Source organism: Olea europaea, chromosome 3, assembly GCF_002742605.1.
Source record: "Olea europaea var. sylvestris chromosome 3, O_europaea_v1, whole genome shotgun sequence".
NCBI classification, from domain to species: Eukaryota; Viridiplantae; Streptophyta; class Magnoliopsida; order Lamiales; family Oleaceae; genus Olea; species Olea europaea.
The window spans coordinates 12,718,673-12,735,187 of record NC_036239.1 but is presented as its reverse complement, the minus strand read 5'-3'; the positions used below and the strand labels follow the sequence as shown (position 1 = coordinate 12,735,187).

Below are 16,515 nucleotides of genomic sequence, written 5' to 3'. Positions count from 1 at the left end.
CTTCCAATTTTGTGATCAATAAATTCTAGTTTTTTTATTTCAAGAATCTAATGTCCTAAACTTTCTAGTCTTTTATTGTATTCTCTAAAACTATTATATTGACGGGTTTGCACATTCTTTTAATTAAATCAATAAACTAATTTCATATTAGACATACGAATAAAAGAAGAAAACGAATTTCCTCTTTCCAAAGTTGAATGCTATCAGAGAATTATTGCGTATTATGCAGGATTTTTGGTTCCATCCGATCTCCAGTTATAGGGATAGAAAGATTTAACGTATGTATAATAAGAATTTCAAATAAAGACTAAATAGAAATCTCAATCAAAACACAAATTGTAGTTCAATTAAAGTTTGAATCCAATTAGTCCATATATCCTATTTAATTATGTGGTGTTCTAGAACTTCATTTACAACTTTCATATCAATTATAATTATTAAGTCCTGAACTTTTATAATAATTGCAATTAAATTCTAATACTTTAATAGAGCTATTAAAAGGATCTGATCGAAAATATATTATCCAAGTTTCAATAATTTGATTTTGTCTAATACACCCCATACCACTCAATCTAATAATTAGCTTTACTTTTTTCATTTAAAGAGAAAGAATTCACTCTCGAAATAGATAAGATCTTTCCTTGACTTATTATAGATATATTTTATACCCATATGAGATTTGACAATTAGGTCCGAACACCCATTACTGCTTTATTCATCTAATTGTTCTTTCTAACTTGTATTATTTATTTCAACAATCTTATGAATGAGTCACAGATTTCGAAGTTTAATCATAGCTAAATATTGAACTCAGATTTTAATCGTTCAACAATAAATATTTAAATAATCATTATATCCATTTTTAAGGCAAGAGTTACCAACAAGAATTCACGTTTTCTACTTCACTCATTCTAAAACTCCTAACTTACCCATATATTTAACCAATTAAATTATTATCACTCGTTTATGAATCAAAGAACTATTAAACTAACAAAGAACATAAATGTCCTAAATGTCAAAATCAAAGAAAAACACATGATAAACAAGATGTTACTTTTGACTATATTTACAAATAGTTATTCACACATCAATGCTTGACCAAAATTATGAAAATTTATGTGTGTTAGATTTAAATTTAGAGATATTTAATTTAATTATCTAGTTGTCGAACTTAGGCTGATAAAAATTAATAGTTATTATATTGTAATCAAAGACAATTACTTTAGAGCCGAAAAAGGTATTTGGATCTATGACATAGGTAGAACCTAAATGAGATTTTGAGAAGCATTATTTTTTCCATAGAAATTTGTCAATCGAATCTCAATTAAAATAGATATGTTTTATTGACAAAAATAACTAGGCACACAATTAATCAAGGCATAAAAAATAAAAAATTGGCAGGATTATTATAAAGTAATTATATTACCACCACAAAATTTACTTACTACACCACGTTATAATCATATCACAATTGAAATATATTTTCATTAAATACATCACAACAAACTTACAATTATACTCATAATCCAATAAAAACTAAAAATGGAAAAACAGAATATAGTATTACGGTGTACTCATATCTAATATTACTCCTCATTTTTCTAATAAAAGACAGTTAAAATTATAATTTATTGGTTATTGGTGGTGGAAGGCGTATATTCTGCTTTGATTGCATGTGGGTATTTTTTTTTTCTTTGGTCAAAAATCATTTTTTAGGAGTTCATTATCACCCAAAATTCAATTCACGTGTTTCTTCTTATCAGATTTAATATATATATATTACAGTATTTCGTGAATTTAAACTTGTATTATAGTTTTTTGGGATTTATATTGTTAATATGACCATACTGTCTTACTTTTAGGCCTGAATGTTGTTTGGTTTGGATTGATTTCGACTCCAACCTGAAGCTAAAACCAAATTAGTCGATTTGCATGAAATTCAACTCAAACCAACCCACTCTAACTCTTAAATTGAACCTAACCAAACCAAATGGGTTTGGTTTGTTTGGTTAGGTTAGTCGGTTTGGATTTTTAGTTCAGATTGATTTAAAATATATATATATATATTATCCAAGTTTTGGCCCAATTGGATTACATGTTAAGATTGGAGGTCCATCTTAATAAGGTCAATCTTATTAAAAGAAGTGACCCAAAATCTATTTAAGTTGGTCAATATTTCAGTATTTAACCGATGTGAAATTTATTCCCTTAACATGCCCCGCAAGATGGTGGCTCTTTTTGAGCAAATCAATCTTGATATTCGTGTGCTCGTTTTTTTAGACTTAATCGGATCGAATAGCTCATTGGAGTTTACTGGGTTCTGATACCATGTTAAGATTTGGGGTCCATCTTAATAATGTCAACCTTATTAAGAGGAGTGACTCAATATCTATTTAAGTTGGTCAATATTTCGGTATTTAACCGATGTGGGATTTATTCCCTTAACATTACATGATTTAAAATAACTATATAACTTTATATTACAAGAATTATTGACTAGCAAATAAAATTAGGTTAATCAACAAAAAAACTTAAGATATTTTGTTGTCTTTTTATACATTATGTATTATGACTGCCTGAGTGGGGAAAAAAGACTAAGCACAACATAATGAGCTTGTGAAAGAAAATTTTCAGTACTATTACTTACTGACAGCATCATAGATTGAAAGGAATCATAATATAGTTATGAGATTAGAGCTTCTTCTTTTTTTTTTTTTAAAGGGAAAAAAAATAGATAAACATGTAAGTGGGTTGGATTGGTTCGGTTCGGTTAATCGGCGGTTTGAGATTTCAAACTATAATCGAACCAAATAACCATAGTTTTATTTAAATGAAATCCAATTACCTATGTTAAACCGACCCGAGTAAGTACGGTTTGATCGATTTTTAAATTTTTTTGCTCAGGCCTACTTATTTCCCCATTTTCGTAATGTATCAAAATGTAACCGATTTGCGTATAGTAATGGAAATTGATTAAAGAATTTGTTGCTTCAAGAGTAAAATTAGCTGCACGTCCTCAAATCAAGTTTGTATTTTTGTGCAATTGAATGGCTCAAAATAATGCAGATTGGGTTTCGTCATGAAATAAAATTGGAGAGCCAAAGTAAATTATTTTCCGTCTTGTAAGAACACAAAAGCTGTTGATGGAAAAGAAAGAAAAAATTAGGTTTATGATTGTAGTGTAACAATAAATTATTTTATGCCCCATTTATATAATTTTACTTAAGGCAATTTAAGTAAATAATAAAAAGGATAATCATATTCACACTACAATTTTTATTTTTTATACTACATTTTAATTGCACTTAAGCTCCTGTTTGGCTCCCATTTTTTCAAATTAAATTAATGAGTGAAATAGTATTTTTTTGAAGTATGAGAGGTTGAAATTTTTTTTGATTTATGTGTAATATTATTTTATGAAAAATTGTGTGATTAAAAATAAAAGACAGAAAAATGAAATTTAACTTAATGGGGGCAAATGGGGGCTAAGATTTTTAATATTTGTTCGTTATAACATTTATTCCTAACCATTTTTCATGTCATTCTTACTCAAAACTTTCCGTCAATTAACATATTTTATATTACATTATCCACAAAATCGGTCAAATGACGTATAATAATTTATTTGTCCATCATATTTTAAAAAAAATAAGTACAGCGAAAAATTATTTTTTCCTGATATTGAAGCACAGGGGCGGACCCAGACGACTTGAGTTAGGGGGTCAAAAATAAAATTTATAGGATATCTTCTAATAAAAATGCCTAACTTAATTTTTTTTTTTCTAGAATCTAGGGGGTCAATTGACCCTATAATCCCCCCACCCCCCGCGTCCCAAAGGTCCGCCCCTGTTGAAGCATGAAAATAATATATTTTAATATAAATTATTATCAAGAATAAGATATACTAATTAATTGAATGTTGAATAGAAGAATTTGATGAAAAAAAAAGTTATAGGAATTATTACTACAATGCGCAACCGGAAAGAAAATAGTATTTCTGTGTGATAAATTAAAATTTTAAATAGATAATGGACAAAATATATACATATGGAGTTCGCAATCTGAGAATGATTGATAAGAATAAAAGGATAGCGACGCCTGAGAGATTCGAACTCTCGCGGGGAAACCCCATGTACTTAGCAGGCACACGCCTTAACCACTCGGCCAAAGCGTCACTCTTGAAGCGTTTTTAATAATTATTCTTTAATCACCTAAAAAATTAGCGAACATTTCCGTATTTATGCTGTATTTATTTAATCAATGCGCAAATTTGAATTAGAATAATTCTTTACGTAGGATCTTTAGCCTGTATTTAACAAGTGTTTAAATTATATACACTTTTGATCAAATCATTTTGTATTCACATTTTTTTTGAGATTCATGAATACTATGCACTTGTTCTATTGTTTATAATCTACGTAAATTATAAAAATTTCCAAACTTGCTTTTTGAATAGACCACAAACAAAGAGAAAATATGTTAAGAGTATTCTTGCACGAGAAAGCTAAATTGAAAACATCGTTAAGATTTAAAATAATGCTGTAAATTCCTCTAAAGTATATCCGATATGTGGCCAACGTGTAAGATGAGGATTTTTATAAGGGCTTTGCTACACGAACAAGGTCACGTTGGCCCTATCTGTCCATGTACGCCTTGCAAAAACCCCCTACCATTTACAATAGGGGGTACGGACGACAGGCCATCTTTTTCCTTTGTATAAATTGATAAATGGGAAAATTTTCCTGACAACTTAACAAATTTTTTCAAATTCCAAATATATTATTACTTTTTTTAGTCCATATATATAACCTTTTAGTAGACACACACAACAAAAGTACATGCACGATGGTGAACACGACTCATGGCTAATTTTGCACAGAGGCAAGCAAGGCCTACATCTCAGGCCCAACATTAGAGGGTATCTTAGATTTTAGCCTATTTCATTCTCTCTCTCTCTCTCATCATTTTTTTTTTTGTGGGGTAAGTTAGGTTCATTACTATTTATTATTAAAAATTTGATTAATTAGACCCATTCCTTTCCATTTATAAATAAGGCCCAATAATAATTTTCCATTGCAGGAATTTCATATCTAAATTGGGTCAATTTCAAAAGCAACAGAAGTGGACAAGCAATGTAGGATTTCTCTAACTAATATTGCATTAATTTCTTAATTTTACGAAACATGTAGGTAGTATTCAATCAATTTACTTAAAATAAGAAATTTTTTATTTGACTTGGCAAAATTTAATGAAAATCTTTAAACAAAGAGTGAAGTCTAGTCCTAGCAACATATGAACTTCAAAATTTTGAGTTATTGCTTAGCATTGTAATATGGTTCAAGCTGTTGCATGCAGTCAATATTATTAGTAAATTTCTTCAAATTGAAAATATGGATATTGATAGTACTATCGACCTCTTACAAAGGATTCTCCAATTTTTAGAGAAATTGAATTTGCTGTTATCATGGATAAACTGACAAAAAGGGTAAGTAAAATGGGTATTGAAAATGTATTCCGATAAAACGTATAATTTAAATAAATAATCAATTTGACGAAAGTAGTAGTGATGAGATAAATAAACTAGTTGAAGAATTTTTTATAGTTGAATACTTTCTTTTAACAATTAATCAAGTTCTATCATCTCTAAGATTTGGTTTGAGCAATTTAAACAATATGAAGAGATATTAGAATTTTTATTAAATTTGGAAATGTTAAGATGTGCATTTTTTTTTCTCAATTTTTGAAGCCCTATATGATTTTGAGAATTCAGAACATAATGGATGTTCGAATAGTAATGGAGATTATTTATGTTCTGAGATACATGTCCTAAGGTACTATATATTAAGTGAATCAACGAGAGCAATTGGATCCCAAATGCTTATATTCCTTCCAAAATTTTGTTAACCATATCTTATGTTCAATAAACTATATCACAAGAAAGATTGAATTGATTCACTATGTTATCAATTGAGAAAGAAATCATTAAACGGGTTGATTATTCAAATTTCAATAATTTTATTGGCTCTAAAATCGCAAGACAAATAATATTTAATTGATGGTTTGAAACATTGCTGGTTTTGTTATTTGATTATAATATAAATCTTTTTTACAATACATTTTATTTGTTGTTTTATTGTTAAGTTTTAGATTAACAAGTTAACTATTGGCTTTATAACATACTCATAGATTTTGCATATGCATACTAAAATTTTGGAGCCTAATTTATAATGTTCATCTCAGGCCCTGAAAATCACAGAACCGACACTGACACTACCACTCAACGAATGCTACCGATCACAACCACCATGCAACACCAATGTCGCGATCTCAAATTTGAAATTCCATGCAGCCCTCCACTTCTCATCATCTACCTGCACCTCCACGTCTTCCTACACATGAAATTGCCAACTCCCCTCCATTACTTTTACCATAACTACCCCCTTTTCCCTTCCTAACACCAACCTCACCACATTTGAAATCGAGGAGAAATTACCCTACATTTTTGTGAAAAACTAAATCCAATTTTGAATCTATTTTTGCGAACGCAAGATTCAAATCAAATTTGATTCTTGAAATACCACGAGGACGATAGGGGGATTTGGGAGATGGTAGATAGTGATGGTCAGCGACTATAGGAAGATGTATGTGGTGGCAGCGATGGTGGTCTAGGTCTTCTCCTTCTAATTTTAGCTGTTTTTCAGATTTGATGTTTAGTTTGTAGATTGATATAACATAAGAGGTGGCTATGATGTCCACGGTAGTGATGGTGTAACAATGAATGTTACAAGTTGTGACAGTAGTGATGACACTGGAAATAGATGGCAAATGTGTGTGACACACTTCGTTATAAGTGGTTGAAAACGTGACGAAATGTGTGTAACATAATATATAACAATATGTTGTAAACTTTATTGTTAAAAATAAAAAAAAATAATAAAGAAAATTATTTTTGGAAAAAATATTTAAAATTGAATTAAAATTAGTTTATTTCTTGTTTTTTGAAACGTTCCCTTACTAAATTACCAACAGGGTTCAAGCCCTTCAAATCCACTTGCACCCACTAAAAGTCTGACCCACGTTATGATCATAAACCCACTCAGAAATTACTGAAAGGAAATTATGCTCTTAAGTTTTCATTATAAAAAAATCAGCTATTATCCTTTTTTATTCACAAGGTATTTTTGTTTTAAAAATTGTTATAAACAACGAAGAAAATACCGGGTAATTTCAATACCAACATATTGTGATAATATGTGAGAAAAATAATATGACACCGTATGAAGTAATTGATTACAAGTTTTAAAAAAATAATTGACAAAGGAATGTGTATTTTACTAAAATATGGTAAAAGAATTACAATGATTTCATAGTTTGATTTGTCTAACTTAATCTAAAATATAATGAAGAGCTATATGTATATAGGAGGTGTTTCAAGTCCTAAAAATAAAGTTATAGATGGAAAGGAATGCACAAAACGCAAAAACGTGCCTGGATCGAATGACTATGACGTTCGAGTACCAGGCGGGTGCCAATGTCCAGCTAGCGCTAGCCTGGCTCTAGCTTCATTGCTTTTGGCGCTCAAGCTCTAGTCAAGTGTTTGGCGAGCATAGTTGCGTCGAAAAGTCCTCCTTGGTGCGGGGCGCCAACTTCACTAGTTTGAGTACTCAAGCTCTAGTTGCGTGTCAGGCGAGCAAAGTTGGGTCAAAAAATCCTCCCTGGTGTTGGGCGCTAGCTTCATTGCTTTGGGTGCTCAACCTCGCGAGCATAGTTGCGTCGAAAAGTCCTCCCTAGTTTATATCTTGATCTCTTCAAATCCAATGCAAAATTTCAACTAATTAATACTCATTTTACATCAAATTAACACTAAGTCAACCAATGAAATACAAAATAAAAACTAATGGGCTATGTATTAAGAGCTTGTTCGATTCTCATTAATTGGGAAAAGAATGAGTTATGAATAGTATTTTTAGGAAAATATTTGATTAAAAATTATGAAAAAGTTTTTGTTATACTTGTCGAATATTTTATTGTGCGAATATGTGCTTAAAAATAATCTTGTAGCAAATAATAAAATAAATTAAGGGTTTAGGCTCGGTACCCCAATATTTGGACAAATTAGATTTATACCTTAAACCAAATTAAAAACTAACTAAAACAATTTATAACCGTAATTAATACGCTCTCTTTCTTCCAAAACCTCAACCTAAGACCCAATAGTGCCACTCTCAAACAGTCAACGTCTCTCAAACACTGTTTTGGCCGTCGATCTCATCTTCATCTCCATGCCATTCTTTTTTTGTCTTCTCCTTCTCCTAATAGTGGATATCACTGTAAAAACCCAAAATAAAAAAATAGCAGAAACCTGTTCTGATCCAAAATAAAAAATCGGATATCGAATTCAACTTCTTCACTTCGAAATCTGACTCCTATGTCTATAGTGGTTAGAGAAAGTCGTTTGAAGAGGAAATGAAATGTTGATGATGAACAATCTTCAAAGAAAAAGAAGAGAATTTCTTCATCAACTTATAAACCCAAGGTAGCCAACATTTTTCATTGTTTACCTGCAAAACTGGAATAAATTTAGCTGTTATTATTTGAAGTTGAAGTTCCAACTGAAAAATGGGATTGGCTGATTTTGCAAATTATTATTATTATTTATTTATTTATTTATTTTTATTTTTTTCCAAAATTGTTAATGCTCTTGCTGTCACGTGCGAGTGTGTATAATAGTTGAAAGTGATTTTGAGGGTTGGGGTTTTAGAAATGTTGAAATCTCAGCAGAGAAACTAAAGTTTTTGTTAAGGGAATATAATCCCATATCGGTAAAATACCGAAACAATGACCAATATATAAAGGATTGGGACACTCTTCTTAATAAGGTTGACTTTATTAAGATGGACCCCAAGTCTTAACATGGTATCAGAGCCCATTAAGCTCCAACGAGCGATTCGATCCGATTAAGTCTCTAAAAATGAGCACACGGATTTCAAGATTGGTCTGCTCAAACGAGCCACCATCTTGCGGGGGCGTGTTAAGGGAATATAATCCCATATCGGTAAAATACCGAAACAATGACCAATATATAAAGGATTGGGACACTCCTCTTAATAAGGTTGACTTTATTAAGATGGACCCCAAGTCTTAACAGTTTTGACTCTAATGGGTTTTTTTTTTATTATTATTATTTTTTATCATCCAGGTATCCCAACTTATACTAGACTAAATTTTGAACCCCCAAGACCCTTGCCCCTAGAACCTTGGAGGGGTAAATCGCGGGTTATACCTCAATTGGTTCACAAGTTCCCCCCACCGTCTGTACACTTTTGCGCACAAGAGATCCTCCTTCAAAATGATTGTTCCATACCAAATAAATTTGGCCGCAGATTCCTACCAGGATTCGAACCTCCACCTTATCTCTGAAAGCAAGACAATGTTGATTGATCCACCAGTTGAGCTGTGCCTCGAGGGGCTTTCTGGTTATTTTTTAAACATAGCCTTCTGGTTGTTTTTTTTAACATATGTGAGTGTGTGTGTATATATATATATTAATGAAATTGTAACTGTATGTGAAAATAGAATTGGAGGTTTTTGCGAAATTCTGCCATCAATTTATATTTTTAGAAATGTTAAAAATGTGGGCATCGATTTTAGAAATGTTAAAATGTAGTCATGGGGAAATTGACAATATGATACTTTTGTGTTACTTTTCTTGGTTTTTTGTCATTTTTTTTTTTTAAGTATATGTCACACGAAATCATATTATTAAATGTAGTACATTAAGAGGAGTGTATTCAATTGAGACTTTTGAAAACTTTGATGAATTTTTTGGATCTTTTATAGATTTAAATGAAATTAGTGGAAGTCTTTCGTAGACTTTTATGAATTTTCGTTTAAAATTTTTATAGACTTTTGTAAAATTCAAAAGACTTTTAAAGATTTTCATTTGAAATAGAATTCACGTGGATCAAATGTGAAATTCTTACATTCAACGTTCCCACAATTCCCCCTTTTTCTTTCCATTCTTCTTCCCATATAATAAAAAAATTGAAAAAATAAAAATTTAAGATCTTATTTAATATATATATATATATATATATATATATATATACACATATACATATGTATGTATATATATACGTATATATGTATGTATGTATATATGTATATACAATTTAATTATAAAATTTTATTTATATTTTTAGAAATGTTAAAAATGTGGGCATCGATTTTAGAAATGTTAAAATGTAGTCATGGGGAAATTGACAATATGATACTTTTGTGTTACTTTTCTTGGTTTTTTGTCATTTTTTTTTTTTAAGTATATGTCACACGAAATCATATTATTAAATGTAGTACATTAAGAGGAGTGTATTCAATTGAGACTTTTGAAAACTTTGATGAATTTTTTGGATCTTTTATAGATTTAAATGAAATTAGTGGAAGTCTTTCGTAGACTTTTATGAATTTTCGTTTAAAATTTTTATAGACTTTTGTAAAATTCAAAAGACTTTTAAAATTTTTCATTTGAAATAGAATTCACGTGGATCAAATGTGAAATTCTTACATAAGTGTTGGTTCCCACAATTCTCCCTTTTCCTTTCCATTCTTCTTCCCATATAATAAAAAAATTGAAAAAATAAAAATTTAAGATCTTATTTAAATAAATAATAATTAAAAAAAAAATATATATATATATATATATTATATATATATATATTAGTATAGTATACTTTTAAAACTAAATATATTTAAATTTAATTATAAATTTTTCATATAAAATTTTATAATTTATGAAAAAAATAGATATTTTTCACAAAAAAAATGAATGAAAAAAGAAAAAATGCTACAAGAATCCAATTTAATCTTTTCATAGAAAATAGATATAAGAGAGAAAGAAAGAAAGATTTTATATGAGTACTTTCCGTTTAAAAGTTAGTATTTCAGAGATTTTTATGGAAGTCTCTAAAAGTCATTAAAATTTGAATACCCCAAAAATTATAGAGATTTCTAAAAATTTTTAATTGAATACACGGTAATTTTAAGAGATTTTTTCAAAGTCTATAAAATTCTCAATTGAATATATCGTGACTTTTAAAGAGTCCCAAATAAATATCCCTAAATTTTTTAAATCCCAAAAAGTCAACTAAAAGTTTCAATTGAATACACCTCACTAAGTGACACTCCTCTACAGACAGATAATATGAACAAAAAGAACAAGGGGAATTATAGAAATAGCTGGATGAAGTGATTAATGAAGGAAAGCAATATGAAAGGAATACAAACATTCCACTAGGGAAAAATGAAAATCACTACACTTTATTTTTCAACTGGATACACCACAATTTGAATGTAATTATTTCTTTATTTGAAAAATCATATGAAATTTTTTTGAAAGTATAAACTACTATGTAAATTTAAAAAGTGACACAATATCATTTTTTTAAGAAAAGGACATTATTTCACATTTTTTTTAATAAAAAAATGATCAAATGTCACTTTTAAAAGTTTAGTATCCCTTTTTATTAAAAAATTACATACAATAACACTATTATAAAAAAAAGTGATTTTTGTCATTAAAAAAAGTGGCAAACACCAAAAAAAAAAAAAAAAAAAAAATAAAAAAAAAAAGCAAAAACCAAAAAAAAAAAAAAAAAAAAGATTAAAAGAAAAAGTGACAATTGCTAAAAAAGTGAAAAAAAAAATTCAAAAAGTGACTAAACATTTTAGAAAAATAACAAATTCAAAAAAGTAACACAAATTAAATGAGGTTTCACATATTAAAAAAAAGTGGTAGATATTAAAAAGTTGACAAACACTCAAAAGTAACAACATTAAAAGAAAAAGTGACAATTTTTTTTTTAAAGTGACACAAATTCAAAAAAAAAAAAAAATGTGATAGAAAATATAAAAGTGACAAACACTGAAATTTTTTTCATTATGTCACGTTTCTATGAAAATAGCAATCCTACAAAAAAAGGAAAAAAGAAAAAAGAAAAAGATGCAGTTATAATAAGATTCAACAGGAAATATACGGTTTGAGATACACATAACATACACTAATTAAAAACATGCATACACTCAAAAAATTGAAATAAACTTAAGAAAGTGACATTAACTTAGAAAAGAAACATACTTGAATGGCTTGGAACCAAAATATAACTAAACAAATTGCAGTTGAGAATTGAACACATGTTCATTTTACCCCGATAATAAGGCACAGCTCACCAGTTCACATTTTCATTTTATAAGTCACGGTATAGCCTTGATATTCCACTCAAAAAGTGATAAATTTTTTTTTTTTTTTTTTAAATGACATGAACTTTAAAAAAGTGACATAAATTATGGAAATAGAATGTGCTGAAAACACTCATAATTTTAAGGGTATTTTTGTAAGTTGCCCATAAATTAATAGATGTCAAACAAATAAAACTTTGGGCCCAAACAAAATAGAATTAGCCCCCGTTTGCCCCGCATACTTTTTTCAAATTTTAATGTTTGAAATAGTGATTTTTTATTTATTTATTTTTATTTTTATTTTTATTTTTTGGGGAGAATGTGGGATTGAAAAAGAATGAATTTTTTTTTTTTTTTTTTTTTTTTTTTGTAAATATTAGTTTATGAAAAATTGTAGTTGAAAACAAGAGGAAAAAAATTGAAAGAGAAAGAGGGCAAACTGGGGCTAAATCCTACATACCATTTCTCTTCATATCTCTATCAAATTGACAAAAGCCAACAGAATGAGAACAGAAGATAGCTGTTGCCGTATGTAATTTTTTCAGGTTCTTTCTTCTTTCAACTTTTTGTTTTCCTCTTTGATTTTTGGGTACATATATTACATCAATTAATGAGCCGAAGATAAATAGAAGAACGAACAATGTATAAGTATATAATTTTTTTTATAGAATTTGTACAGAAAGATAGCTGTCTTCCTGTAATTGGCTATTACCAAAAATAATTTTTGGCTACAGTCAATCACAAGAATGTTTTGCCAACAATCAATTTCAGGAAGACATCTATCTTCTTGTACCAATTCTCTTAAACAAATTATGTACTTGTTGATTAATTGATGGAAGAATTCAGATGAAAGATTGCCGGATTCCTCGACTTCTTCGGCTTATTATTATTTGCTAAAAACTTGGTTAAATCGCAATTGGGTCGCCGATTTTGATTTCACCTACTGGATTTCCAATTTCTATACAAGTGAGTTTTAAGCACCAATTGGATCATTTACTTATCCGATTCCTGATTTTATCGTCAAGTCGACTAGTTCAATCTGATTATCATAAACATTTATTATTACCATTGTATTCCTTGCGACCCTAATTATTCCCTATAATTATAATAAAATACATATAAGCCTATTGACTATTTTTTTTCCTTCTTTTTTTCCTCTAATTTATAATACGTTGTCAACATGAAGAAGCTCATCAAAAATTATAGAGAAAATTCGACAGTCAAAAATTCGTAGGATCTGGACAACCTGCACAAATGTAATTAAAACATTAATATCTCGTCGTTTTATTATCCGGCCGTCATAAAAATAGGACAACATGTTCAAAACTCATCCGTCTTCAAATTCGACAAATCAAAATCCAATGATTCATTTGCGAGAAGTAGCTACGTGAATAGTAACGAATTTTTAAAGTACTTGAAACTTTTTTCAAATTTGTATTTTTGAAGAAGGGTAATTAGTACAAAACGTCCTTAACTTTCAATATTATCGTGTAAAACATCCTTACATTTCATCTTTTATTACGAAAATCATTATTTTCATCAAATTTTTAGTGTAAAATGACAAATACCCCATATTTAAATAAAACAATAAAAAAGAAAAGAAAAGTTAAAGAATAAATTACAATTATACTCCTAAGATTTTTTAAAAAGTATAAATGAGTCCAAATAAATTATTAAAATGGTAATTAGCACAAAACGTCCATATCTTTCATCATTATTTTGAAAACGTCCATACATTTTATTTTTTGACATTTTCGTTCTTATTTTTATATTTCATTGCAAAAATCATTACTTTCATCCATTTTCTCAATCAAATGTTGTAACATGACAAATATATCCTCTCCTTTAAATAAACAAAAATAAAGAAAAGAAAAATAAAGAAAAATTGTAACTATACTCCCAAATTTAAAAAAAATCAATTTTAAATAAATAATTAAAAAATTAATTTATTTTTAATTATTTATTTGATATTTATTTGTACTTTTTTGAAACTTTTGAAAATATAGTTGCAATTTGTTCTTTTTTTTATTTTTATTTTTCTTCATTTTTAAAGACGAGTGCATATTTGTTAGTTTACAGCTTTTAATTGAGAAAATGGATGAAAATAACGATTTTCGTAATGAAATATGAAAGGGTAATTGGCACAAAACGTTTTTACTTTTCAAGTTTATTATGGAAAACGTCATACCTTTTATTTTTTGGCATTTTTGCCCTTACCTTCCACATTTCTTTGCGTTGAACGTCATTTTCACCAATTTTTAACGTAAAATGACCAATATACCCTTCTATGTAGATAAAACAAAAAAGAAAAGAAAAATAAAGAATAAATTACAATCTTACTTCTAAATGTTTTAAAAAGTACAAGTGAGTCCAAATAATTATTAAAAAGCCTAATAACACAAAACGTCCCTACCTTTCAAATTGTGAAAAAGGACGTTTTCCGCAATAAAACATGAAAATAGGGATGAAAACAAAAAAAAAAAAAAAATTGAAACGTAGGGACTTTTTCGCAAGTATTTAACATATGGATTTTTTTGGTATTATGCCTTATTAAAATATTAAAAAAACTCTCTCTCTCTCTCTCTCTCTCTCTCTTCTTCTTCTTCTCCAAATGGGTTAGCCACCTTAGAAGTAAAAAAATTCCAACAAACTACCACCGAAACTGCTGGACCACCATACCACCTGAAAAGCCTTCACTTCTTTCTACACATACCACTCAACATTCAATCTTAAAACCTTAATGCTACTAGATTTGTTTGGAATTGCAAGCCAAAATATCCAACTAGGGAATGCAAATACTGGCGTCATCGCCTGTTCCAAAGAGACTTATGTCATTTCCAATACACCAATCGACTATACTCACTAGGGCGCTTCTCTTCATGATATTAAAGTATCAACAGATAGTTCAATGGTAAGAGGTTCGATGGTTTGTGTGATGGTTGGTCGGAGTTTTTTCACTTCTAACGTGGCAGTTCTATTTGGAAAAGAAGAGAAGAAAGAGAGTTTTTTTGTTATTTTTACATTTGACACTTCTTGAGGAAAACGTCCCTACGTTTCAATTTTTTTGCGTTTTCATCCATATTTTCACTTTTCATTGCGAAAAACGTAATTTTCACCAATTTGAAATGTAAGGACGTTTTGCACACTATAGGCCAAACGTAAAGACGTTTTGTGCTATTATGCCTTTTAATAATTATTTAGACGCACTTATACTTTTTAAAACATTTTGGAGTAAGATTCTAATTTATTTTTATTTTTATTTTTTTGGTTTTATTTAAATATGAGAGTGTTTTGGTCATTTTACATTAAAAATGGTGAAAATGACGTTCAGTGCAAAGAAATGTGAAAGATAAGGGCGAAAATGCCAACAAATGAAAGGTAGGGACATTTTCCACATTAAACTTAAAAGGTAGGGATGTATTGTGCCAATTACCCAAATGTGAAATAAAGGGCAAAAATGTTAAAAAATGAAAGGTACGGACGCCTTGCACAATAATAATGAAAGGTAGGGATAGTTTTTGCTAATTACCTTTTTAATAATTTATTTAGATTCATTTGTACTTTTATAAAAATTTTTGGGAGTATAATTGCAATTTATTCTTTAACTTTTCTTTTCTTTTTTATTGTTTTATTTAAATAGGGGTATATTTGTCATTTTACACGAGAAATTTGATGAAAAGGATGATTTTCGCAATAAAATGTAAAGGTAAGGGTAAGAGTGCCCAAAATGAAAGGTATGAACGTTTTACACGATAACATTGAAAGATAAGGACGTTCTGTACTAATTACCCTTTTGAAGAATATGAGATTTGTCGACTATTCAAGGTTTTTAAAAACTTTCAAATTCAAGTAAATCTAGTATTTGAAAGTTTTTTATGTATTTTATCTGGGGAATCTTCTATGATTTTTTAATGTTCTTGAAGAAGCATAACTTAAATTATATTTATTCTAAACGAATATAGTGCTGATGCTCTCAAATAATCACAACCCATGTTATATAGATATTCCAAAAAAGATATTGTATAGTTGTTCATGTAGAGCACAAATGTTAATATTAATTTGTTTAATTCGAAAGATAGAATGAATCGTTAATATCAATATTTCAGGTTAAGTACTCTTGAATTATATATATCTCATTGTGGTTTTGAAGAAATCACAACTTAATATGAAGAAATTTGTGTCGATGGTTTTGAAAAAACACAATCCAGCTATAAAATATTCAATAATAATATTATTTTGATATTCCTAAAGAAGTCAAAATTTTGTACAAATCAATATTAT

The 16,515-nt window shown here is 28.7% G+C and overlaps 1 non-coding gene across 1 annotated transcript; it reads right to left on the bottom strand.

Annotated features, from left to right (window-relative positions):
- Positions 1-4,092: 4,092 nt before the first annotated feature.
- TRNAS-GCU lies at positions 4,093-4,174 on the bottom strand. The gene has a single exon. It is a non-coding gene; the product is annotated as a tRNA-Ser (tRNA).
- Between the last annotated feature and the right edge of the window lie 12,341 nt (positions 4,175-16,515).